Source organism: Pinus tabuliformis, chromosome 8 (assembly GCF_031772625.1).
Source record: "Pinus tabuliformis cultivar Carrire ecotype Pingquan chromosome 8, CPIR1, whole genome shotgun sequence".
In the NCBI taxonomy this organism is placed as follows: Eukaryota; Viridiplantae; Streptophyta; class Pinopsida; order Pinales; family Pinaceae; genus Pinus; species Pinus tabuliformis.
Window position 1 is genome coordinate 1,735,588,603 of NC_142294.1, and position 27,754 is coordinate 1,735,616,356.

The window sequence follows — 27,754 nt, forward strand, 5'->3', positions numbered from 1 at the left end:
GATATTAGACAATTTATTTTCAAATCAGTTTCATTTTTGACCAACTCCTTGTAGATCTTAAAGCACTCAAATGCTTCAGACTTTTTCTTTAGGAAACTGACGGTTGTCATCCTGGTATAGTAATCTATCATTAACATGAAATATAATTCTCCATCTAAGAATTTTGTTCTCATACGACCACTTAGATCAGTATATATCAATTCCAATGGATGTGATGCAAAGTGTTATTTTGTTTTAAATCTGAATTTTGTCTGCTTCTCATGCCGACAAGCCTCACATAGTGTGTTGGAAGGTTTTGAGATTTTTGAAATTTCTCGTACTGCTTCCTTTTAAATTTTCTTATCCTGATAATATTGTCAAAGTTTATGTGACCCATTCGTTTGTGCCATAACCATGTTTCATCTTCTTTAGCTAGTAGACATGTTTTGGTTGCTTCATCCAGAACATATATGTCATTTGGAGCTCGATTTGTTCTAGCCACAATTTTACCATACCTGTCTTTCCTAATTTCACATTTTATGGAGTTGAATAGCATTGTGTGTCCTTGATCACACATTTGTCCAACACTGAGAAGATTGTGATTCATGTTTTCAACCAATAGAACATTCTTGGCTAGAGAATCTTTGCTTCCGAGACTGACGGTACCTGATCCTATAACATTTGAAGATGCATCATTTCCAATGGACACAGTTCCATCCTTCTTCTCTTTCAGAGATACTAATTTATTTCTATCTCTAGTCATATGAATTGAGCAACCGCTATTAGCATACCACACATCTTTGTTGTTTTGATCCTTGAGAGCGAGAGCACAATTATCAATATTCTTCTTCTTCCATGTTCATTCGTTTTGTGGCTTCAAAGATTCTTCTGGAGGATTTTCAATATTATTTCTTAAATGTTCAAATCTATTGATGTTTCGTTGAGCCATAGGAGGTTCATATTTGAAAAATCTCCTAGAATTGTATTGGTTCCTAGGGTACGTGAGACATTCTACAACTTTATGACTAGATTTTCCACATGAATAACAATAGCCATGAAAAATATGTTAGTACTTGGATGGAAATCTTTGTTAGGGAATTGTCTTCCAAGGTTGTTCTTGCGAATCTTGTCCAATGAAGTCTACATTCCTGTAAGATCTCATAGTTTCATTGTATTTTGTTGAAGAAGGTCCTGCTTCTTCTTCTTTGTAACCAAGGCCAATTCTGTTGTTGTAAGATTGTTGATTGTTGATGAGTTATTCCAACGCCCTTGAGCTGATGGCATAGTTTTGGACAATGTTTCCCTTCTTGACTTCCTTATGCAGCGAGACTACTTCGGATTCTAATGCTTCCCTTTCTCGGTTGCTTTCTTCCAACTTCTTTTGAAGTAAATCTTCAATACATTTGCATTCTTCAACTTTAATTTTGAGACCTTGAACTTGTTCTTCAAGAGTATTGGAATGGACCTTATCAGTCTTGAGCTCTTTTATAAGCTTGATTGCCTCCTTAGAAAATTCTTCTATGGTCGATTCTTCTTCTTCGTTGTTTGATGCCTCTTGTTTATTGTTGCTTGGCCATAAACAATACTCTCTCATTGGCTTCTTCTTCACTATCACTGTCTCTTCTCTAGAGAGAAAGTTCCTTTTGAATCATTTCTTCTTACCTTGCTTGTTGAATTTATTAAAGCCTTTCTTTCCTTTTGAGTTTCTATCACTTCTCTTCAGACGTTTTGCTGTGAAATGCCCAATCTCGCCACAAATGAAACATATCAATGGAAGTTTACCTTTGAATTTTCCCTTACCAATTTTTAGTTTTCTCGTAAAGTAATCATACTCTCCATCTGAAAAACCTTCTTCATCATCTTCCTTTTCTTCACACTTGCAGGTGTAGGTCTTTGCCTTTGAAGGTTGTTTGTCCTTATTGGTTTTCTTAGATGCAGCGAACACAATTTCTAGATGTGAAGTACCCTCTTCTTCATCAAGTCTCATTTCATATGATATGAGAATTCCATGTAATTCCTCTTTGTTGAGTTTTTCCATATTTGCACTGTATTCTAAGACTGATACCTTTGGGATGAATCTTCCTGGTAACGTTCTAAGAATCTTTCGTGTAATAGTCTTCTCATCAACAAGCTCTCCCAACCCTTCCAGAGTGTTGGTTATTTCATGAACGTGTTGGAAGTATGAAACAATGTTGTCATATTCTTTCATTTTGAGTTGCTCAAATTTCGCTCTGTAGATTTGAATCTTTGCTTCTTTGACATTTGAGTCACCTGCATAGATATTCTCAAGTTTGTCCCATACATTTTTATCAGTTTTACAACCCAACACATTATGATAAGCAGATTTGATAAGTTCACCGACAATAATATTATTTTCTTTTGCATCATTTACGAAATTCTTCTTACCTTGTTCATTCGTGGTTGGTGTAAAGCCATTTTGAACGGTGTTGCATACTTCGTAACCTTGTGCCAAGAGATAGACCTCCATTCAACCTTTCCAGAGTGCATAATTATTTTCTTTGAACAGAGATACACCATTCTTGGTATGCTCCATGATCTCCTTCCAGTTGTTAAACTACTATTGAAGGAACCAAGCTCTGATACCAATTGTTGGAAATATTGAGGGGGGGGGGGTGAATCAGTATTCCTTTCAATTAGTATTATTATTAATCTTTTAGAGCATTAGTTAATCTTAAATTATTATCAGTGTTTGTACAATGATAGAAATAAAAAAAAGGAACACAAATGCACACAGTTTTTAAGGTGGAAACCCCCTCCGGGACAAAAACCACCTGAACGCTTTTCTAATAATTCTTTAATCTTCAACTCCAATTGAAAAGAAAGCTCCAACTTCCTAGAATCTAGAAAAGCATTCTTCTCCATCTCCCACTGGATGGACGCTCCAACACCCGAGATTCTTCAGTAGTCAACTGAACGAATGCCCCAACACCCAATGAGCTACAATTCACCCTAGCACCACCCTAGCACCCTGAAGTTTTCACAGGCTTGAACCTGTTAGTGACTTGTTAGGTCCCTATAATACTAGAGATTCCCCCATTACTATTGTCATTGTAGCCCTTATTGTTATTATTGTTCCCCTATTGGCCCCATATTTTTATTAGTGTGCACCAAAGAAACCCACTATTGTTATTGTTGTGCCCTTATGTTATTATTGTTATGTCAGCTTGATTATATTGTGACCCCTTAGACTCCTATATATAGAAGGGAGGTTTAGTCATTTGTATCATCCAAGAATTGTTCATTTGTGTAATGCAAAGGAGGTTTCCCCCTTGAAGAGGTTGAATTCTAATGTGTTGATCTATCTTTTCTATCTTTTTGTGAGCTGGTTTCATAACATTTGGTATCATAACTTTGGATTCTAGGGTTTCGCTGCTCCAAACAGGTCATTGTGGAATTTTTGCTATAACTTTTTTTCTGCGATGTTTCAGAAGCTACAAAAAAAAACCCATTTGAACCAAAATCGTTCTGAACTTTAGTTTCCAATTTCCGAGCTTTTTGCGCTATATTTTTGGCGATATGATCTGACTAAGTTCGGGTTTTGCAGACTCCCGAATTACACTCCAAACAGGTGACTTGGGGAAAATCATCATAACTTTTTTTTTCTTCTGAGCATCAGATTTAAATTTCATTAGAAGTTTTAGAAATAGGACTACCTTTAGTTTTCTGTATAGTAGTTTCAGGTACTAAGGTCTAAATAGTGACACATGGCACTTCGTACAAGTTCACTCTACTTAACTAGTCTATAATCAGATCACCATGGGAGATTTGGCATAACTCTTCCTTGGAGAATCCGATCTTGATCAGACTTGAGGGGTTAGAAAGAGGACTCAAACGGCTACTGTAGGATGCAATTTTAGATATTCAAGATCCACAGTTACAGAGATACAACAGATTCAATATTGAGCTCTTACAAAGTGAAAAAAAAGGTGTGTAGTTTTTTTTTAAATTTTGCATAAGATTGGTTTGAAAAATTAGTTTGAAGGAATTCAAAGGGAATAGTGAAGAATTATTAGCATTAATTGATGCCCCAAATAAAGAAAATGGAAACACCTAGTAAGAAACCTGAAAGCTCTAGCATGACTCGTGAAGAAGAGGAAGAAATGCAACATGATATATCAAAATTACAAGACCAAGTACAACAAATTTCACTCTCACAAAAGGTAACTAAAGCCAAGATGAATGGCGTCGCAACTAATATGAATAGTGTGCAAGTTAAGACGGATGGTGTTAAAGCTAAGATGAATGGCATGGACGCTAAGATAAATGGCATGGACGCTAAGATGGAAGAATTGAAGATAAATTTGAATAAGTTGCTACAAGAAATGGTTACTAATGGTGAAAGGGTAGTAAAGGAAATTCGTGATGAGAACAAAAGAAATGTTAATCATGATTTCATAGACTCTAATTTATGGATTGAGGACTCGCCATGTTCCGAAAATCGATATGAGGAAGTTTGATGGCAAGGATACCTGAACATGGATACTACAGATGGAGCAATTTTTCGATCTCCATAATGTGCAAAACACACAAAATGTACATATTGTAACTTTACATTTGGAACCAAATCAATTTGTATGGTAACGATAGCTTTGCTTTTGTAAACAAATTGTCACTTGGGCAATTTTTATGGAAGAAATGATAGCACATTATGAGGATGCAAAAAACAACACCTTTTTTTAGCCAATTGATAAATCTCAAACAAAAAGGGTTCAATGATGGAGCAATTGAGGAATTCCAAAAATTGAACATAAGGGTAAAAGATATTCTAGAGGAGCATAGGATTGATGTGTTCATAGGGACTTTAAAGGATAATATCCAACATGAGGTTCACCTTTGCGAACCTAATTCATTGGAGAAGCCATTAGAGTAAAAAAAATGGAAAGCAAAATTATGGCAACCACGAAGCCTACCACTCACAACTATAAAGATGGAAGTGTTGTTGCCCCTAGCCTTCCACAACCTACAAGGCTGACACCACAAAAATTGAATAAAAAAGAGAAAAAGGGCTTTCTTACAGTTGTGATAGAAAATACACTAAAGGTCATAAGTGTGCTGAGAAGAAATTATTCTACATAGATTGTGAAGAGGAGGAAGAAAAGGAGCAAGAAATGTCAAAATAAGAGGATATACTCTAGGAACAAACCCTAGATAAAGAAGAAATGAATCCAACCATATATTGTAATGCATTTGATTCGGATTTAAACATGAACGCAACAAATTACAGATATAACCATACATATAGAGATGCAACAGAAATAATACTTCATTTCATTACTGTAAAATACTGAAATATGCTTACAAACGGAAATTGAAACAAACTAGCTAGGGTGATGGTAGCTTATCTCTGAGAAGAGATGTGGCAGCTACATGCCTTTGAACTATGTTATAATGAGGCTCAAAGGCCTATTTATTGTTGAGAAACAATGGAAAACCCTAAACATCCAAAAACCTAACCCTAGAAGATGAAATGCCAAACTGTGGGCCCCGTTTGGGTAAATTGGTACATTAACTTCCTGGGGCTGTAACTTTGGCATATGATCTCTGTTTGACGCGCACAATATTTTGTTAGAAACATCTATCTGAGAACTCGATCTTTGGGAAGAGAAACATTGATCCATGGTCCCATGTTGCTCCCAGTTTTACCAAAAAACGTCGTTTAGGGCCTCAAAACGGCTCCGGAAGTTCAGGACCCAAAAAAATGCTAAAAATAGTAAACTGTGCTATAATTAAGGAAACTGAAAAGCTGAAAGAAACAATGGTGGGGGTCCAGGTGGAATTGGTAGGTGGCCACCAATATCCACCTGGATCATTCCTCCCTCCTTAGGAAGTAATGGTCCCCATTGCATTGAGTTCCTCCATGAGATGAGGAAACTTCTGCTGAACTTGGTCCTTGGTGAACCACTTGCCCTCGTGAAGGAGTTGGCTTGCTTTGACAACTCGATACAGTTGGATATTTTGCTAGCGAGTGTGCTTGATCTGTGTGTCCATGATTCGATTAGCTGCAGCTTGTTCCATGTAATCTGGATTTAACTCTGTGGGTATGAGTTGTTCTGCAATGTCAGATGTGTCTAGTAATGGTGGAAAGTATGGCTGAAGGCGATCCACATTGAACACTGGGTGCAGGCCAAGGAATGGGGGAATACTGAGCTCAAATCCATTGTATCCCATAGCCTTGGTAATGGTTTAAGGACCATATCAGAGTGGTCTGAGTTTTCGATAGGCTCTAGTAAGGCGTTCCTTTTGAAAATGAAACTAGACTTTGTCACCCACCTGAAACTTGTGTGGCACCCGATGTTGATCATGTCGCTACTTGTACTTGGCATTTGATTTCTCCAGAATGTTGTGGACCTACTGGCGAATATGTTGGATGTGCTCAATGAAACTGTTTGCCTTATCTGTTTCGGATTGGACATGAGTCAAATCTGCATGAGTAGCTGCAAATGGCATGGCCACATCAATGGGATATAGTGGTTGGAATCCCAGGCCCACCTGAAAAGGGTTGTGGCCAATCGAGCTATGGAGAGCCCAGTTATAGCTGTGCTAAACATAGGGGAGGCACTCATCCCATGTGCATGGATTATTTGAGTTGTACATGCACAAAATGTGTACGATCATCCTGTTGACAACCTCTGTCTGGCCATCAGTTTGGGGATGGAAGGTTGTGGAGTTAGTGAGTTTGGTGTCCAGCATCGACTAGAGACTGGACCAAAATGTACTGAGGAACCTACTGTCCCGATCTGAGATGATAGACTGTGGGATCCCAAAGTGTACCCACACTTGTTCAAATAAGAGTTTAGTAGTGGCTTCTGCTATGATATTCTTCTTGCTGGCCGTCATAATAGCCATCTTCGAGAACCTGTCGACGAACAAAAAATCACTGTCATTTCCATGCTTAGTAGAAGGAAGGCCCGACATATAATCCATGGAGATGGATTCCCAAGGTCGAGTAGGGGTAGGCAACAGAGTATAGAGGCCTTGCTTCTTGATGGCCAGTTTGGCAATGGCATAGGCAGTGCATGATCTAATGTACTTCCCGACATCCTGTTGAAGATTTGGCCAATAGAAATACTTCTGCAATACTGCCATCATTTTCTCAACCCCGAAATTCCCAACAGCTCGACTGTAGTGTGCTTCCAAATCATCTTGCCACGCTTGCTTGAAGGAACACAAAGGTGCCCCAGGTGGCATAACAGGGCATCCTAGAGGTGAAAATCTAGAACATGCTGACCCTCCAAGAGTGTTTGGTATGTGTGGCCGAATTCTGGGTCGCTTTTGTAGAGAAGTGTCCAATAAAAAGTCTCGTGCCCACAAGAGTTGAGAACGGTGGTTAACGCCATGATCGGTGGTTGATTGAGGCAATCTACAACATTATTGGTGCTGCCCTTCTTATACTTGATATTCAAATGGCACTGTTGCAGGTATGTGGACCACTTCTGATGGCGATCATTCTACAATTTCCCTTGGGTCTGTATGAACTACAGGGTCGGTGGTCTATGTGGATGACCGTTTCCTTCCCCAAAATGTAATGCTTCCATTGTCGGTAGGCCTGCACAATGGAATACATCTATTTATCATAAGTGGGATACTTCTGGACTATGTCTGAAAGCGTCTCACTGTGATATGCCATTGGATGCCCGTGTTGAGTAAGGACTGCCCCAATAGCATAGTCAGAGGCATCTGTCTCAACCTAAAATGGTTGTTGCAGGTCTTGTAATGTGAGCACTGGTGCCGAACAGAGGCCATATTTCAACTCTGTGAATGCCTTCTATTGAGATTCAGACCAAAAGAATTTTGCTTTCACTCCTCCCTTGGTGACTTGACTCAAGGGCCATGTGATATGAGGAAATTCGAACACAAACCTGCGGTAGAAGTTGGAAATACCCAGAAAGCTGTGGAGCTCTGTCAGAGTGGTTGGAGCTAGCCAGTCCTCAATGACTTGGATCTTGGCTGGATCAACATGCACCCCCCGTTCATCAATAATGTATCCTAAATACTGAACCTGGGTCATGCCAAAAGTGCATTTCTCCAAATTGGCACATAACTTCTGCCACAGTGTTTGGAGAACCTGTCGGATGTGGTGTGATGCAGCCTTATGGATACCAACCCTTCTTTATATGCAAAAAAATGTACCTGCACTCACACATCCCAGGCTCTCTTCTACCCTTTGTTGAAAAACCAAGGTTTTCAACCCTTTCAAAACCAAGTTTTATTCTTTGTTTAAATAAACCTTACATAATGCCACACAGGCTTCAAATTTGATTATTTTCTTCACCCGCGCTATCAATTATACCATAGGCTTTGATATGCCTTTCAACCGGATTTCAAAGGAATGTAATTTCCTTACATAAACTTATTGGGTCCCCATCCCCGACTAAAGCATGCACACAAGCCTTTTCAACTCTTCTCTGCTGTAGTCGGTTCTCAAAAATCTATTTGACCTTTTTAACTAAGACTCATCGCATCCATTTTCAAACCACACATTCAACGCAATATAATCTCAGCCGTCGATCCTTAACCCTCCGATCAGACTGTCATCGCACTAAGTCACATGCTAACAAGCATGAAGGATATCAGGTCGAGGCCAGGCGAAATAAGTTGTTTTGGGATGCGACGTGGCACTCCCACAACTTATCATGTATTTTGAATCAATATCACTTTCAGCTTAAAAGCGGTCAGATAAATACCTTTGCTTTTGGAAAATTGCTTCCAGGTTCCAAGCTCACGCTTCTGCCTGCTCCAAGTTCCTTTTTCTCCCTGTTCCACAAATTTTCACTCCTGGTTCTTCACCCTTTCGCCTGTTCATGGTTCCCAATCATCATAGTTCTATCACCAACTCACCATTCCACCACTCAAGATTCTGCTCACTCTGATATCCTCTTAAGGTAGGAGGTCAATTGAATAGATATTAAACAACAATTGAACAAAAATTGAACAAAAATTGAACAACAACTGGTCCCACATTGACTTCCCACATTGACTTTCCCTTTTTGCACAGGCGCTTCACTATACGCCATTGATCAAAGTGTGTTGGATCCAATGGTTCACAACAATATCGGCTTGGGAACTTGTGTGACACTAAATTTCCTTCTCACCTCCAAATTGACTTGTTACCAAGTTCAACTCTGCCAACTCCTTTCTCTGCTTATAAATAGTGTGCCGAGACTTCTCTGATTTCTTTACTCTGCCTTGCAACTATACCTTATTATCCGACATTTGACAGTGCATATAGATCTTTGAATCCATTCCACTTTTAGTTTTTGAACTCCTTCCAACGGGCTCACACCGATCTCAAATAGCCCTTCCTACAAAATCAAGTTCACATTACTTCCTGAACCAAACCCAATAAACTCTCAATCGATTCTCCACCATTATCACTATTGCATACACATTCATTTATATGTCAAAACTCTCACATCCACGGTTACAAAACCATATTCAAGCATAGTCACAAGCGTTATGATATATACACACAGTCATTATGGGATTTCTTCCTTATTCACAAATACACGGACAAATCCTTCGGATAACCATACATACAGATAGATCATATACAAACCCTCAACCAATATTAACTCAGAAGATATGAAAATTCTATTTGCTAATTAAAATCTGCATATACATAAACTCAATGGCCTGATTTACATTCAGTTGGCCTTTTTCATTTCAATGCCCGTAGGCTCACAATCCAACCCTCATGTCCACTAACTCTCTTACTAATTCTCTTTTTTTAAGCCTTTGAGGCTTACAAAATATACACAAAAGGAATAAGTTAACCAATTTTGGTTCAGATCCCGAATAATTTCACCTAAATCCTAATCTAATCCCTAAAATCATGAAACTAACTCCTAGTTCCTCTAACTCACACACTATTCTTGAAATCCCTCTTAACGAGAAGATTTCATTATAATATCCTCACTATTATACAACCCTCATAAAAACATAGGAAAATAAATAATTAATCACTCTTTAGGGAATCACGTCCCTTGAACCACAAAACCCTATGCTTACTAAAATGCAATGGTTTTTCTGAGTAGGATGCTCCTGCATCAGACTCCCCAGGTAAGAAAATTTATGATCTCCTCGTCATAAGTCTGGATAATTGATTCCTCCTGGATCCCAAACTTTATTTTGTAATCTGTCTTTTCTTGTCAGGTGTTCTATTGCTACTATTCTCCAGGTCTCCATACCTTCTGCTGCAATGCTCCACTTGCCATGCTTTCATAGTTTGTTGTTGTCTTCCTCTTGTTGTTGCTTCTTTTCTTTCTTGATGTTGTCTTCTTCTGAGACACTTTCATCATTAACCTTCTTACCAACCCAATTTCTTTGTCCATTATATCCTCTGTCTGCTAATTGCCTTCAACTCTTAATTGCTGAATTTTCATTTTTACTACCACCCTTACATCCTTACCCTCTTGTTCACTATTGTCTTGCACCTTTTCAGTTGCTGCCATATTGTCCTTCAAGACAATTTTATGCTTCTGTTTACTGTACCTATCAACTTCTTCCTAACTGTCATTTATGACAATTTCTTTGTCATCCTTCATCAACAATTTATTCTGGATATTTCTCCTTTGTTGTTCTAGATTTCTCCTTTGAAGGTCTAACTCTCTATATAACTCAATGATTTTACTTGGAGTAAAATTTGGAAATTTTACACAATCTCCCATTTCTTCATTTTCTATTGACCAATCATTAGATGGTCCTTCTTCCTCTGCTAAATCTTCCTTAACATCTTTCAATAGATTTTCTTTCTCTTCTTCTTTCATCTGGTTTTCCACCTGTTATAGACATTTTTGGGCACTGCAACCCCAATCATACATGTTCATAAACCAAGGGCTCCTAAGTCCCTAAAAGTGTTGCTTCACACCCTAAAGGAACAAGGTCAGCTGATTACATCATCTCCCAGAAGTTCTCCACAGAAAACTACTCAGAACTGGTCAAAGATGGACCATACAGACTGCCCAGTGCAGAGGGTGCGATGCATCTCACCTGCCCAATGTAAAGGGTGCGATGCATACTGGAAAGCCCTTCTGTAGGGTGCGATGGGCGAGAGTAGACAAATGGCAGAGACAGTTTGCAAGGTGGATCGTCATGGAATCTTCCAGAAACTTCTCCTGTGACACTTGCCTCTCTGAATTCACCCAGGGATGAGTAAGAGATCATCAATCTCCAAGTGGAATCAAGAACTATCAGAGAGAAGACACTAATCAAAATCCCAAAAGTTGACTCATCCCCCTGCAATCATCTATATATGGATCCCTCATCCCAGAGATCCAGGGGCTGGAATTTTGTATCTTGTAAGGAAGTGCTGTTGGTTTCTTGGTGGAATATCATAGTGTTGGGTGATCTAAGCTTTTCATGAGGTGAAGAAGGGCTTTCATGCTGGGAGGATGACGCTAGGTCAGATCAATGGGTTGTAATCCTCTCTTCTAATCTTTATATCAATAAAGCTATTCAATTTTTCCTCCATATTCTTGTATGTCTGATTGTATATGCATTTGTGTGGTCAATATATATCTGGTCCTATATTGTTTATGATTGTAGATCTCTGCACTTTGAAGGTATTATGCTGCTTTGACTTTACAGGTACTCTTTGAAGCAGAGTGGTCAAGGGAGAAGTGGCAAAGACCGATCGGTGAGGAGAAGGAACAAGCAAAGAACCGAGCGAAGGATTGAGGTTGGTATTCTTTGATCTTCTCCTATCTACTTCTCATAAAGGAAAGCGAAAGTAACTTTAATTTGTTTGTTTCTAAGATAGCTACCCGTCTTAGTGGGACTAGCAGCTCTGCATAGACACTAGATTTCCCGATAACAAAATGGCGACTCCGCTGGGGAACGAATAGCTTGTTTGCTTGTCTATATTTGTTTGTTTTATAAACTTACAGATGGAGCCTGAAGTTAAGCCAACTAGTCTTCGAACCGCATTTGCTATGCAAGTGAAAATTAGATCAATGCTGCTTCAGTCTATCTCTGGGTTTTGTTTATAAACTGAACAATCAATTTGCAAACATCCTAATTGCCCTAGTGGTGGCTCTAGTAACCTCATTAGATCAACCCCTGTGATTTCTATTTACTGACTATCATTAGCTCGGCCTAAATCCCTGAACTAAGCTGCAAACTGTGACCAAGAACCAAGTTGAAGTCTCGTCCCTGGACCATCGCACTTTCTTCTCTTGGGAATCTGGATGCATCGCACCTCCCATGTGCAGTAGGTGCGCTGCATCGCACTTTCCCTATCTTGCAGGTGTGCTGATCAGTGAGACCTCTTCTGCTCTCAAATTTTGGTTTCTGTGATCACTCTCTTCAACTTTATTCAAGAGTTTTGCTGTCTGTGATTAGTATACCACTGTGAAAACTCTCTTCCTTTGCATGATTCTGCCTCCATAGTACAAAGAATTGTGAATGTTTTTATGTATTGTGCGCCATTTACAGTTCTCTTTTACAAAAAGTAGCATAATCAAACTGTCATCTTTTGATTTGAAAGTGTCGCAAGTGTCGTTTTCAGTCAAAGAAAAGAATTCTATTGTTCTGGATGGTCGATTATACAATTACTCTTGTATTTGATTTGAATTAGTAGTTTTTTAAGTGTCGAAAGCAGTTTTCGATTCGAAATAGCGAAGTGTCGTCATTATCTTCCTTTCGCTTTTGAAGAGAAAATTGTTAGTACTATCGCTTTGAAAAGATAATTCAAATTTGTACTTAGCATTCTTCTTGTCATTCACACATTAAGAAAGCTGAAAACAAATACATGCATGTGCATTTGCATTTAGACTGCTTGTTGGTCTGATTTAGGACAGTGCATCTAGTGTGTGCTCTCTGCTCTATGTTGAAAGAATATCATCTCTCTTTCTTTAGTAGCTAGGATTTTCATTGCAAAAAGCAGATTAAACGATTGTTTATCATCTTGGATTGCATTTTAGGAATTGTATATCTACATCACGCGGTGAACCTGAAAGGCAAATTTCTTAAGAAAGATCACCTGTAAAATAAATTCAATGAACATAAAAACGCTTTGGAACCTAACGCACAACATCTAGAAGTTTAGGCTAGAGACGTATTCTGGCATCGTAAAACTTGGTAACTATCGCTTTCATTGTTGGTTGGGTGATTCCTCCTCTTTGAGATGACAAGTGCCAGTACGGACTTGTGCTCCCATGTACCGTCGAGTATATATTGGGAGACCACAATAGGCTATATCCTTTATCCATAGGAAGCCGTGTCTGTCGCCCTATCGATTGCAATGCACTGAACACAGCATTCGAGAAGATTGACTGCCGTACCGTAAAAAGTATTCTGCAGTTTTGCGATTGGTTTGGTAATCCCTCTGTCTAGATTTCAGGAGTAGTCTCTTTCATTCCTTTTCAGACTCCTTAAAGGAAAAGGTCCATCTGAGCACTTGTCACTTCAGGCTCATTAAAAGTCGAAGGCGACTAGAGTCATCTTTTGTTTTTTCTCGACTCTTAAAAATTGAAAAAACAAGTTGTGTCAAAGTGTCTAAAATTTATTTTAATCGGAACAATATCACTATTCCCGCGTTGGTCTTAGGTTGAGAAAAATGGAGTCCACCAACCAAGGATTTCCCCTTGGAGGAAATCCTAGTCCTTTCTCCTCTTGGGGAGATGTTGGTGCACCCCATATGGCCACATTGTCACTTCCAGGATTGACGATTGGCTTGCCAATATGGCTCTTCTCGACCTCCTTCGTTTAGAACACCGTGATTCCTGAACAATCGAGTCAGCAACTAGATGATACTAAAGTTACCCCCCAACCTTCTACTTCATCTGATTCTTCCTCTCCTCCTTCCTCTTCGCTTGATGAAGCTGGTAAAGCCAAAAATCAAGTAACTAAGAAGGAGAAGAAGGGGCAGAAGAAGAAAGAGAAGAAGAAGAAGGAGCCAAAGGTGAAAAGGGGTAACCGGGCATCGTCTAGTGAAAATCCACACACTGCACCATCCAAACCTAAATCTCCATGTGTCATTTGCAAAGGAGACCACTATCATCGAGATTGCCCTTGCATCCCTCGGATCTTAAGGGACTGGTCTCCTCGTCTGCACAATCCGGTGTCATCAACCTCTGAAGATCACGTTGAAAGTACATCATCAACTAGTGAAAGCGAAGCATTTGGACAGAAAAGGAAATGTACATTTCCTTGTAAATGGTGTGAAGATGATCACGTCGTCCACCGTTGTCCCTTCCTAGACGAAGCTAAAAGAGTCTTGGATAACCGTCTTGCTTCACCACTACGGCTTCCTCCTGGATACATGAAACTCTTGCCGAGTCCATCACTAGTTGAATATCCGACCGACACGCCATTGTGGTCAGTCGAAGCATCTGCCATTGAAGATAAACCCACTGAATCCATACTAGACGAAAGTCAAAAGGTTGAGGTGGTAGTTGACCCGGTCTTGTCTTCGGAAGGTCTATCTTCAGATGATACAATCACTGAAGAGAATGAGAACGACACCATTCAAATTCTTTTCGTAAACACAGACTCCGATGAACATGGGGGCAATCTACCCGTTCCTTTACTGCAGGAAGGAAGTTCGTCAGAGTCATATCCGGTCGTCTATTTGGTCCCACCTCCAAGCAACCTAGTCGTTTCCTTCGATTGGAATCTACTAGGCAGACCCCGTTTACTAGCTAGTATACCATTCCGAATCATTGTACAAGCTTACAAAATGGTCATGGCCGGTACCATCATAGATGAAGGGGCTTCTGTGAGTATCCTTTCCTCGACTGCTTGGAAAGCATTTGGTTCGCCATCTCTTCTTCCTGAAATGAGAAATCTGACAGGCTTCGACAAAAGAACCAGTCGACCGTTAGGGATCCTTCCCAATGTGCCCATAACGTTGAGAAGGAAAAACGTTTATATGAACGTAATGGTAGTCCAAGGACCTCTAGATTATAATATGCTCCTCGGGCGCGACTATATTTATAGCATGGGAGCCATTGTTTCCTCACTCTTTAGAGTAATGTGTTTTCCGCATGAAGGCCGAGTGGTCCAGCTCGTAGACCAGCTTTCATTCCCCGGCTCACACATAGAAAATAGTCAAATGCCATCCCTAAATGGTCTTTTCATGCAAGGAATGTCTCATCAATCTCCAGTTCGTCCACCTGAAGAATGTGAGTAATTCGGGAGGACATGACTGAAACCCAGGGGGCATGCACCCTGGTCTGTTTCGGCAGGAAAACCTTGGGTATAGGGTAGGTTTCCGCGGAGGATATATGACTAGTCTGACACACCCGTCCGTTTAGGAAAATGGGATTAGACTGGAATAAGATTCCCTTGTCAAATTTATGTGAGTGGAGGCGACCACGCCACTCACCTTTGTCTATTTCGGTAGACATCGCCAAGGAAGTGTTTTTTCTGCAACGCGGATGGAGCAATCTTGCAAATGCGAGAGCTTTCATATGGTAACTTGGAAACTCTACTTCGCTATACCTGGGGGCATGCAAACCTTTTTGCCTGAAAGTAAAGAGTGACCATTTATTTTCTTAGTTTGTAGTTTCTCAACCCTTTAAACTCATAGGATTGGTCGTTCCTAGCTTGCATAATGAAAGGATACGGAGCATAGCTTCGAAAGGTGCAAGCTCCATAAAAATGGAATCTATCGATGAGACATCCTTATTATACGACTGGCACGAGCAGTTTTTATGTGAAGTTCAAGCTCGTTAAAAATTAAACCTAAGCAATGAGCAAATGTTTCCCCAAAGTTTAAGCTCATTAAAAAATGAACCAATTTCCAGTAAATAACCATTGTGAATGCATTATCATCAGCTTTGAGCCCTGGTCGTGTTCTCATCATCACCTCCACTCTGTTTTAGCCGATCATTCACCTCCATTTGATTGCTTACCCCTTTTGAGGAACAACTGCAAAGAATGATCCTGTTAGCCATCCTTGTGACACTGCCGTGATTGGAAAATTCCAAACATTACCTAGAATTAGTTGCTACCTGAAATTATCACTCGTTCCTCAAAAAATGAGTCTCCTTTAAGCTCTTTTCGTCTAACTCGTAAAATATGAAAAGATTGCTGAGCAGTTGGCCTCTCCAGCTCATTAAAGCTACCAGGAGTGCTATCCCTCCTCTAGATTTTAATCTTTTTGGACCTGAGGGATTATTACACAAAAAGATCGAGTGCTTGTTTTGTTCGGCTCGTTAAAATTATCGAAAATTCATCCCTTTCGTATTATTTTATACTTTTTCAGACTTAAGGGATTATATGACGAAAAAGGATTATTGGAGTTTCCTTTACGTCCCTTTCAGACTCTCTAAAATTGAAAAGGACCGAGTTATCTTTGTCGTTAAACTCGTTAAAACCAATAGCGACAAACTTGTCCATATAGACAAGAACGAGTTTCACTGTTGCTAGGCTCGTTAAAACATAGTGACGGGTTTGCTCGAAGGGAAAATTATAGAACAAGCATATGTTATCCTCCTCAAGCTTGATAAAAATAAAGAGGTACTGGTCAGCAATGACTGGGGAAAAATTGGGAAGAAAACTTGAAGAAACTTTATTGGTAGCAAGTTGCTCTTGAACATGACACTTTCACTCCACGTCCGAGTCGGGTTGGGTTATTCCGTTCACCGGTCATATCACCATTGGTCCATCGCACCATCCATATTTTGGGTTAACGCTACCAATCCATGTCAGTGTCGCCGATATGTTCAAGAGAAGTTGCTCAGAGAATTCACCTGTGTCTCATCTGTTGCAATACATTCATGCTCCATTCTTTCATGACCGCCACCCTGAACCCTGTATCATCAGATCGTTTTCACCTCCAAAATAATTTACTCCGTTCCGTGTCGTAGATGTGGGATTCATTAAGGCCCTCCTACGACGGGTTGCTTCTTGTCGACATCAGCTCATTATCCAAGAAGTCGACTTAGGAACAACCCTTTCAGTACTTTGAAGCTTGCATGCCTCAATGGCAAGTTTCTCACTTCCGGCGACAGGTTTACATCAATGGCCTTCGACCGAAAGATTTTGCGTGGTGTTCAACGCCAAGTCCCTTTTTCACACCACGCGAATTGTACTGTAGTACCTTGAGGGTCATCATCATTATCGGTGATTCCTCTCGCGCCTGTTAACAACTTACATCATTGGCTGGTAATCAGGCGATGTCTTTCCATGTTCGACTCTAGAACATCTTTCACATGGATCGACTTGTACTCCGAGTGAAGATTGGACGAGTTTGAAGACCCCGGATCTAGTTTCATCCATCTGGGCTGCGATATATTCAGGAAAATAAAGACATCAAATGTACATCATTGCTGCACAGATGATCATCCAAATCAAAGGATGATGGCTCTATCAGAATCATCAGTCTGCCACACAGACGGTTGTCTGTCTTATGTACATGAAAATGAATTTATAAAGCTGAGCATGGGAATGCCCGCCTCAGCTAGATCATGAAAAATATTATGAAGATAATGTATTGTATTGTATCTTATTACAAGTCGCCTTCTAGCTCGAAAAAACTTCGGATCCTCATGATAAAGAATTTCACCCGACATCAAAAGATTAACGACCTCATGCTTTAGGGGGCAACTGTTATAGACATTTTTGGGCACTGCAACCCCAATCATACATGTCCATAAACCAAGGGCTCCTAAGTCCCTAAAAGTGTTGCTTCACACCCTAAAGGAACAAGGTCAGCTGATTACATATTCTCCCAGAAGTTCTCCACAGAAAACTGCTCAGAACTGGTCAAAGCTAGACCATACAGACTGCCTAGTGCAAAGGGTGCGATGCATCTCACCTGCCCAGTGTAAAGGGTGCGATGCATATTAGAAAGCCCTTCTGTAGGGTGCGATGGGTGAGAGTAGACAAATGGCAGAGACAGTTTGCAAGGTGGATCGTCATGGAATCTTCCAGAAACTTCTCTTGTGACACTTGCCTCTCTGAATTCGCCAAGGGATGAGTAAGAGATCATCAATCTCCAAGTGGAATCAAGAACTATCAGAGAGAAGACACTAATCAAAATCCCAAAAGCTAACTCACCCCTCTGCAATCATCTATATATGGATCCCTCATCCCAGAGATCCAGGGGCTGGAATTTTGTATCTTGTAAGGAAGTGCTGTTGGTTTCTTGGTGGAATATCATAGTGTTGGGTGATCTAAGCTTTTCATGAGGTGAAGAAGGGCTTTCATGCTGGGAGGATGATGCTGGGTCAGATCAATGGGTTGTAATCCTCTCTTCTAATCTTTATATCAGTAAAGCTATTCAAGTTTTCCTCCATATTCTTGTATGTCTGATTGTATATGCATTTGTGTGGTCAATATATATCTGGTCCTATATTGTTTATGATTATAGATCTCTGCACTTTGAAGGTATTATGTTGCTTTGACTTTACAGGTACTCTTTGAAGCGGAGTGGTCAAGGGAGAAACGGCAAAGATCGATCAGTGAGGAGAACGAACAAGCAAAGAACCGAGCGAAGGATTGAGGTTGGTATTCTTTGATCTTCTCCTATCTACTTCTCATAAAGGAAAGCGAAAGTAACTTTAATCTGTTTGTTTCTACGATAGCTACCCGTCTTAGTGGGACTAGCAGCTCTGCATAGACACTAGATTTCCCGATAACACACCTGTGCCAAATATGCTCCATTTTTTGCAGCAAAATCTGCAATCATAAAACAATTATCAAAATAAAAAATATAAGGCCTTTGTGCCTCTTCTTCCTCCGGAAACCTTTCAGTATGTTACTCTGATCTTTCCTTTAACTCCTCTGTCATCACATTAGTATGCTGATTCAAACTCAAAGAATTCTTGAGACTGTCAGCAAGTCTCTTTTCCACACCATCTGTTTTAATGATGCCTCTCTGCACTTGTTCACTGTAGTGAACAGTTTCTTCTGCAGTCTCATTTTCATACTCCGCTTCAAAACTTTGATCTTTTGGAAGGTATTCTTCCATGTTTTTGGCAGCTTTAAAAGACTGCCTATCTTCTTCCAAACTTGTAACCATACACAGATTATCAGTTTTAAAAACACAAGACCTTATTGTCTCATTTGATGCTTCAGCCATCAAGTCTTCTAGCTGCTCTGAATCATTCATATGATTCAACTCCTCTGTCTCTTCATTTCTTTCAAAAAGTAATGGTTCATGTTCTAGTTCACATACCAAAACTTCAACACCTTCTCTAACATTTTCCTTTTGCTATAGCTTAACTCATTTGAGCTTCTCTATCTTCAATTTGACATCTATAATCTATTCAAGCTCCCTTAGCTCCTTTATTAACTACATATTTTCTTGTTGATTCCTCTTCTCTTGTAACCTCTGCGACTTCACTTTCTTTCTCATGACATAACCATATTTCTGGTCCTCCTCATTTCTCTGCAACATTTCCATTAATACTTCAAGCTGAACTGCTATCTCAACCATTTCTTTATCATATTTTTCGTCACTCATTCTCATGCCATTTTCCTTGGCATCTTTCTTCTTTTTTCCTCTGTTGTGGTCTCTTTCAGAACCTCTGCTATGACTATCACTAGTCATCATCCTTTCCATCTATATGAGTTCCTCACTCACTTCACTATGAGTTGCGCAAGCCTCTGCAACAACAAGTCTTCCCTGCTGCCACTTACCTCACCAAGCTCTCCTCTAGACTTGGTATTTTGGCAAGTATTGGTCCTCTATCTGGAACCTCCTTGAGCATTTCTCTCTGCTCCTTCTAGGCTTCAACTCATCTGCACTTTAAGAACACAACTGTCCTTTTCTTCCAATATTTAGCTGGAACATTTAGGTTCTGCCACATTCTCTTTCTTTCAGAAACTTTTACAAGTTTCCTTCATCTCTACTGAGATATTTCCTCTTTGCCTGCATTCTAAATTATGCAATACAATCTTCAAACTAGTTAAAATAAAAACATATCATCTCATCTCAAGATCTTTGTCTGATCTCATCCTCCCATTCACCTGCACTTTGAATGGACTGTTCTTTTATCCAGCCTTCAGTTGTATCTTCAAGCTCTGCCACTCTTCAAGAACTTGCAAAAGTCCCTCTTACAGTTTAACTATTGTAATCCTACTCTAAATTTTCACTCATTCAATTTCCGCTAATCATTAAACAAACTTGTATACCATCACCTGTCTTCAGGATCTCACCACTCCCGCAAATCTGGTTTAGCAGATCTTCATGCTTCCACTGCACCAATTTTCAACATTCAGCTACTCTCAATCAGATTTAGAATCTAATTCTTTCTTTCAATCTCCTAGCTTTATCCTGGTGAAGCCCTAACTGTTAGCAACACTTACTCCTTCGCTGAGTTTTATTTCACTATTTCGTTTTTGCTCTGAGTTTCTTCCAAATTTTTACCTGTTCCTACTCTGATACCAAATGATGCAACCTTATGGCTGCCAACCCTTCTTTATATGCAAAAAAATGTACCTGCACTCACACATCCTAGGCTCTCTTCTACCCTTTGTTGAAAAACCAAGGTTTTCAACCCTTTCAAAACCAAGGTTTATTCTTTGTTTAAATAAACCTTACATAATATTGCACAGGCTTCAACTTTGACTATTTTCTTCACCCGCGCTATCAATTATACCATAGGCTTTGATATTCCTTTCAACCGGATTTCAAAGGAATGTAACTTCCTTACATAAAACTATTTGGTCCCCATCCTTGACTAAACCATGCACACAAGCCTTTTCAACTCTTCTCTGTCGTAGCCGGGTCTCAAACATCTATTTGACCTTTATAACTAAGACTCATTGCGCCCATTTTCAACCCACACATTCAACGCAATATAATCTCAGCTGTCGATCCTTACCCCTCCGATTAGATGGTCATCGCACTAAGTCACGTGCTAACAGGCATGAAGGATATCAGGTCGAGGCCAGGTGAAATAAGTTGTTTTGGGATGCGACGTGGCACTCCCACAACTTATCGTGTATTTTGAATCAATATCGCTTGCAACTTAAAAGCGGTGAGTAAATACCTTTGCTTTTGGAAAACCGCTTCCAGGTTCCAAGCTCACGCTTCCACCTACTCCAAGTTCCTTTTACTCCTTGTTCCACAAATTTCCACTCCTGGTTCTTCACCCTTCCGCCTGTTCATGGTTCCCAATCATCACATTTCCATCACCAACTCACCATTCCACCACTCAAGATTCCGCTCACTCTGATATCCTCTTAACACAGGAGGTCAATTGAACAATAATTGAACATCAACCAGTCTCACGTTGACTTCCCATGTTGACTTTCCCTTTTTACACATGCACTTCACTATATGTCTTTAATCAAAGTGTGCTAGATCTAATGGTTCAAAATGATATTATATAGGGAACATGTGCGACACTAAGTTTCCTTCTCACCTCTAGATCGACTTGTTACCAAGTTCAACTCTTCCAACTCCTTTCTTCGCTTAGATACAGTGTGCTGAGGCTTCTCTAATTTCTTTACTCTACCTTGCAACTATACCTGATTATCCGAAATTTGACAGTGCATATGGATCTTTGAATCCATTCCAATTTTAGTTTTCGAACTCCTTCCAACGGGATCACACCAATCTCGAATAGCCCTTCCTACAGAATCAAGTTCACATTACTTCCTGAACCAAACCCAATAAACTCTCATTCGATTCTCCACCATTATCACTTTTGCATACACATTCATTTATATGTCAAAACTCTCACATCCACTGTTACAGAACCATATTCAAGCATAGTCACAAGCGTTATGATATATACACACAGTCATTATGGGATTTCTTCCTTATTCACAGATACACGGACAAATCCTTCAGATAACCATACATACAGAATCCAACCCTCTTGTCCACTAACTCTCTTACTAACTCTCTTTTTTTAAGCCTTCGAGGCTTACAAAATATACACAAAATGATTCTGTTAACCAATTTTGGTTCAGATCTTGAATAATTTCACCTGAATCCTAAATATCCTAATCTAATCCCTAAAATCATGAAACTAACTCCTAGTTCCTCTAACTCACACAATATTCTTGAAATATCTCTTAACGAGAATATTTAATTACAATATCCTCACTATTATACAACCCTCATAAAAATATAGGAAAATAAATAATTAATCACTATTTAGGGAATCAAGTCCCTTGAACCATAAGACCCTATGCTTACTAAAATGCAATGGTTTTCCTGAGGAGGATACTCCTGCATCATGGTGGAGGTGCTCTTCCCAACTCTGGCTGAAGATTACGATGTCATCCAAGTATACCACTACAAATGAGTTGGTGAATGGCTGCAATATGTCATCCATTAGCCTCATGAAGGTCACAGGAGCATTCGTCAATCCGAAAGGCATAACCAACCATTCAAAAAGGCCCTCCTTAGCTTTGAAGGCAGTGTTCCACACATCAGAGGGTTCGATTTGTACTTCGTGATATCTTGACTTCAAATCGATCTTGCTGAAATATTTTCCCCCCTTCAGTTGGTCCAAGAGGTCATCAATCCGTGGGATCAAGTACCTATTACAAACAGTAATCTTGTTCAACGGCCAATAGTCAATACAGAGTCTCCAAGTCCCATCTTCTTCTGTACCAACACAATCGGGCTCCCACAGGGTGATGAACTTGGACGGATGTGACCTTTCTATAGCAGCTCTTGAATCCGCCTCTTGATTTCATCATTCTCCAGAACAGAGTGCCAATAGATTGGTCCATTGGGTAGTGGCGTACCTGGGGTCAGATCGATGGAGTGCTTGATTTGACAGTGCAGAGGAACCCCTACAGGGGAGGTGAAGATGTCCTCATACTCCTCCACGACCTTGTCCATCTGTAGTTGTCGTGCGGAAGGGCCATGTTTGGAGGTCATGGCCACTATCTTCTTCTTTCCTTGATGGCGTATCATCGGGAAAGCAAATTTCCCGGTTTTGGAAATGAGCTTACTGCATTGTTTTTCAGTAACCAAAGAGATGGCGGTAGGCGGTGCTACCTCCGGTATCCTGTATAACTTATTTCCCAAAGTAACAATAACAACACGGGGCCTTGATTCATACACAACATGTCACTTCCACAAGTATGGTTGTCCTAATAATACATCACAAACATCAAGGGGAGCAACGTCACACAATACCTCATTTGTGAAGGGATTGATGTTGTATAGAAGGTGACACTGCTGGCTCGTGTGAAGATCTTGTCCTTGGTGAAGCCACCTGATGGTGTACGGTTGTGAATGTGCTATGGTTGGTAAGCCCAACTACTTCACGACCTCTACCGAAATGATGTTCTTTTGGCTCCCACTGTCGACAATTCACTGTAGCGGGGAGCCCTTTACCCACATCTGGGAGTGGAAGAGGCACTCCTCCTCCTCTGGATCTTCGGGTTACTCGTTCTGGATCTTTATGGTGGCAATAGTGGTGTTGGGCTCTGCATCGATAATCTGCTTCTCTTTGTCATTCCCCTTATCAGGTTCTGACTTAGAGTTAGAACATGCATCTGATTTTGAAACCTTTAGCTTGGCCACTAGTGACTGCTTGGCCCGACACTCACTTGTGTTGTGAGTGGAGCTCTTATGGAGATCACACCACTTTCGCATGTCCTTTTTAAACTTCGTGGTGCTGCTCTTTGTTTGCATATTTGGCGGGTTGTCTTGGGCCGCCCAGCCTTGGTTTTGTTCTTTGTTTTGCAGTTTGGTGGCACCATTCCCTAGCTTTGCATTCACAGATCCAAAGTCTCACTTCTTCTGTTTAAACTTTTTCTCGATCTTGACAACATAGCGGTATGTCATGCTGAGAGAGGAGATGTTTAGGAATTCTATGTCTTCTTGGATGTACCTGTGCATGCAGTCGTGATATTTGAGTACCAAATGCTACTTTGAATCCTTGATACCCAACTTTGTGCGAAGGGTTTGGAAAATATTGGTAAACTCTGGCATGTCTTGGTCCCTTCCCTATCGTAGCGTGGTCCACTTTATGTATTGATCCTCGTAGATTCCGACAGGGTAGTACTACTCCTTGATGGCAGCCTGGAATGAATTCCAGGTGGGTGCAGTCGAAAATAGTGAGGTCATACTTTCATCCTTATGCTCGCAGTAGGTTTCCCACTAGTCCTTCACATGGGGGGTGGCTTTGAGAAGAGCGAAATTAATATTTTCCCGGCCAGAAAATTCATGAATAGAAAAATACCCTTCTAGCAGATTTAACCATTTACCTACAGTGTCTGCATCTATCTAACCCTCAAATGTGGGAATGTCAAAGTTAACTTGTACCTTAAAGGGTGTGGCGCTTCCAGAGTAGCTGCTGGAAGTAGATGTGTTGCCCTTGGGTAGTCGTTGAAGGATCTGGGAAAAGTTGTCCATCGTCGCGTTCCTTTGTCGCTTGAGGGCCTGTTTCAGCAAGATTTTGATAGAATATCCCGCCCCTTTGTCTTTCTTTTCATCTGCCATGGGAGGCCATCGAGATTTGTGAGGCTAGTCTTGCAAAGGTTCGACCAGTTCAAGCCCTAACTCCTTATATCCTAACCTCGTTGGGGACATGCAAAGAATGACAGAGAAAGAGAAGGCCGCTCTGATACCACTGATCTGGATTTAAACAGGAACGCAAAAAATTACAGATATAACCATACATGTAGAGATGCAACAGAAATAATACTTCATTTCATTACTGTAAAATACTGAAATATGCTTACAAACAGAAATGGAAATACACTAGCTAGGGCGATGGTAGCTTATCTCTGAGAAGAGATCTGGTGGCTACATGCCTCTAAACTATGTTACAATGAGGCTCGAAGGCTTATTTATTGTTGAGAAACAATGGAAAACCCTAAACATCGAAAAACCTAACTGTATAAGATGAAATGCCAAACTATGGGCCCCGTTTGGGTAAATTGGTACACCAACTTCCTAGGGCCGTAACTTTGGCATACGATCTCCATTCGATGTGCACAATATCTCATTAGAAATATCTATTTGAGAACTACAACTTTGGGAAGAGAAGCTTTGGTCCATCCCAGTTTTCCCAAAAAGGGCCTCAAAATGGCTCCAGAAGTTCAAGACTCGAAAAACTGCTAAAAATAGTAAATTGTGCTACAATTAAGGAAACTGAAAAGCTGAAAGAAACAATGGTGGGGGTTTAGGTGGAATTGGTAGGTGGCCACCAATATCCACCTAGATTAACATTGGCTGAAATTACCACTCCTCAAACTATCAAGCTAGAAGAACATATCAAGAATAAAAAGGTAATAGTGTTGATTGATTCGGGAAGTACCCATAAATTTATTCATTGTAAGATAGCTAAGGAAATGAATTGCTTCCTATATCCAGCACCATAGTGTCAAGTGATGGTTGCAAGTAGAGGAACCATAAATTTCTCTAGAAAGTGCCATAATATCAAACTATCCATGGGAGAATATGTATTGAATAGCCCAATGCTTTCCATTCCAATGGGTGGTGTTGATGTTATACTAGGAGTCCAATGGCTACAATCCTTCGGTACAATAGCTTTTAATTTTCAAAAGAAATTCTTAAAATTTTGTGTAGAAGGAAAGGAAATTGAATTAAGGGGTATTGCAGGGAAACTGAGAAAGATAATCAGCTCTAACGGTATGACAAAGAGTCTAAAGAAGGAACAATGAGGCGTAATTGCACAATTATGTTCGTTAGAGGTTCCCACATCGAAATCATCTATTTCTCCAGATCTCCAAAAAGTCTTGGACAATCATTCCAAGGTATTTGAGACTCCCAAAGGCCTGCCACCTATTCGTGATCACGATCATGCTATTCATTTGATTCCAGGAAGTGTTCCTCCAAACATCAGGCCGTACAAATATCCCTATGCCCAAAAGAGTGAAATTGAACGTATGGTTGCAAAAATTATAGAGGCTGGTATAATTCAACCTTGTCAAAGTTCTTTCTCTGCTCTAGTAGTATTGGTGCACAAGAAGGATAGATCATGGTACATGTGTTCGGATTATAGGGAGCTCAAAAAGCTCACTATTAAAGATAAATTTCCCATTCTTGTCATTGATGAATTATTGGATGAATTGCATGGATCAATTTACTTCAACAAGTTAGATCTTTGTTCGGGATGTCATAAAATCATAAAGAATACTGAAGACATTCTGAAAACAACATTTAGAATGCATGAGGGTCATTATGAATTTTTGGTCATGCCTTTTGGCCTTACCAATGCACCTTCTACATTTCAAGGTTTGATGAATTCCATTTTCAAACCCTTCCTTATAAAATTTGTGTTAGTATATTTTGATGATATACTAATCTACAACAAGTCTTGGAAGGATCATGTTCAACATGTTGACAGGGTGCTCAAAATATTGGAGAAGAAACAATTATATGTAGAAAGCTCCAAATGTTTCTTTGGAGTACAAGAGGTGGAATATCTGGGTCATATTGTATCTCATGAAGGTGTTAAGGTAGACCCCAGCAAAATTAAAACCATTAAGGAATGGAAAATCCCCACATCCATAAAGCATCTATGAGGATTTCTTGGCTTGACGGGGTATTATTGCAAGTTTGTTAAGAATTATGGGAGAATAACAACACCTCTAACAAAATTATTGAAGAAAGATGCATTCTCATGGACTCCAGAAGCAACGAAGGCCTTTGAGCATCTTAAAGAGGCAATGTGCCAAGCACCAGTATTAGCTACACCGAACTTCACAAAAACCTTTATTGTGGTATGTGATGCCTCAGGAAATGGAATTGGTGTTGTTTTAATGCAAGAAGAAAGACCCATTGCTTTCGAAAGTCGTCCAATCAAAGGAAAGTATTTACACAAAGCTATTTATGAGAAGGAAATGCTGGCAATACTACATGCACTTAAGAAATGGCGACCCTACCTAATGGGAAGACACTTCAAGGTAGAAACAGATCATGATAGTCTAAAATACTTTTTAGAACAAAGATTATCTTCAGAAGAGCAGCAAAAATGGGTCATAAAGATGTTGGGCTATGACTTTGAAATTATCTACAAGAAAGGGAAGCAAAATGTTGTGGCAGATGCACTCTCAAGAAAGGATGAGGATGTGGAAGCATTGTTGTGCGCCATTTCTATTATTCAACCAGATTGGATAACTGAAGCAAGGGATGAATGGAAGAATGATGAAGAAGTGTGGGAACTCATTCAAAATTTACAAGAAGATCCCAGTACATCTGATACATTTAGCTAGAAAAATGATTCGTTATGGTAGAAAGATCACTTATACCTATGTAAGAATTCCCAAGTCAAACAAAAGATTCTTATGGAATTGCGCACTTCTCCCTTAGGAGGGCACTCAGGATTTTTAAAAACTTACCACAGGGTTAAGAAGGAATTTTTTTGGGATGGCCTTAAATCGGATATTCAAAAGTTTGTGGTGGAATGTTTGGTTTGCCAACAGAATAAAGTTGAAACAATTAAGACCCCAGGTCTATTACAACCTTTATCCATTCCAAGCCAACGTTGGGAGGAGGCTTCAATGGCTTTTATCATAAGTTTACCCATATCCAAAGGGAAGAGTGTCATCATGGTGGTAATTGAAAGACTTACCAAGTATTCACACTTTTGTGCATTATCGCATCCATTTAAATCTAGTACAGTTTCTACTGCATTTATGGAAACATTTCAAAAGCTACTTGGAAACCCAAAGATTATTGTAAGTGACAGAGATCCCATTTTCGTTGGAAATTCTTGGACATAATTATTTTCTTGTCTCAGTACTTAGTTAGCTCATAGCTCATCTTATCATCCTCAATCTGATGGGCAAACTAAGATAGTAAAAAAATGTTTGAAAGGATATCTTCGTTGCTTTGTATCTGATAAATAGACATAATGGGTCA